The sequence below is a fragment of the Octopus bimaculoides genome, chromosome 22 (assembly GCF_001194135.2).
Source record: "Octopus bimaculoides isolate UCB-OBI-ISO-001 chromosome 22, ASM119413v2, whole genome shotgun sequence".
Lineage (NCBI taxonomy): Eukaryota > Metazoa > Mollusca > Cephalopoda > Octopoda > Octopodidae > Octopus > Octopus bimaculoides.
Window position 1 is genome coordinate 34870952 of NC_069002.1, and position 698 is coordinate 34871649.

Genomic DNA, 698 nt, shown 5'->3' on the forward strand with positions numbered 1-698 from the left:
TATATATATATGTAAACACTTTTACGTTTGTGTTTATGTGTCTATACTGTCCTCCCACCACCATTGCTTTGCCAACGAAGTTGGTATGTTTAAACCACCGTAATCTAGTGGTTCTGCAATATAGACTGATGGAATAAATATTAGGCTTATAAAGAATACGTTCTACGTTCGATTTCTTTGACTAAAAATATTTTCAGCCGGTGCTCAAGCATGGCAGCAGTCAAATGACTGAAGCGAATGAAAGAATGAAATAAATGAACAAACTGACTGCTCGAGGGAACCAACCAACCGGAACGGTTGATAACCTTTAGACTAAAACTAATGACCGAAACACTACAGGGAAATCAACCAAGCAGAACACGAAACTTGACCAAAACAAAAACAGGCATACGTGCGTATGGATTGGTGTGTAAATATGTACGTTTGTATATAGCATGTGGGTGGTATTGTGAAGTAAATGGTATATGATCCATATATCCATATTATTCGATAAACCGCAGTTTTTTCTTTATAAAATGAGTATGAAAATGAATTTTTATCATTTTAAATGGTTGCATAAATCATTTAAATTCATGAAAAATACTTAAACACAATCATAAATTTAATAAAAAGAGGCAAGCAAATATGTTTCATTTGTCATTTTTGAAGATTTATATAAAATTCCGTTTTACGTTCAAAACATTTATGTACTTAATTAT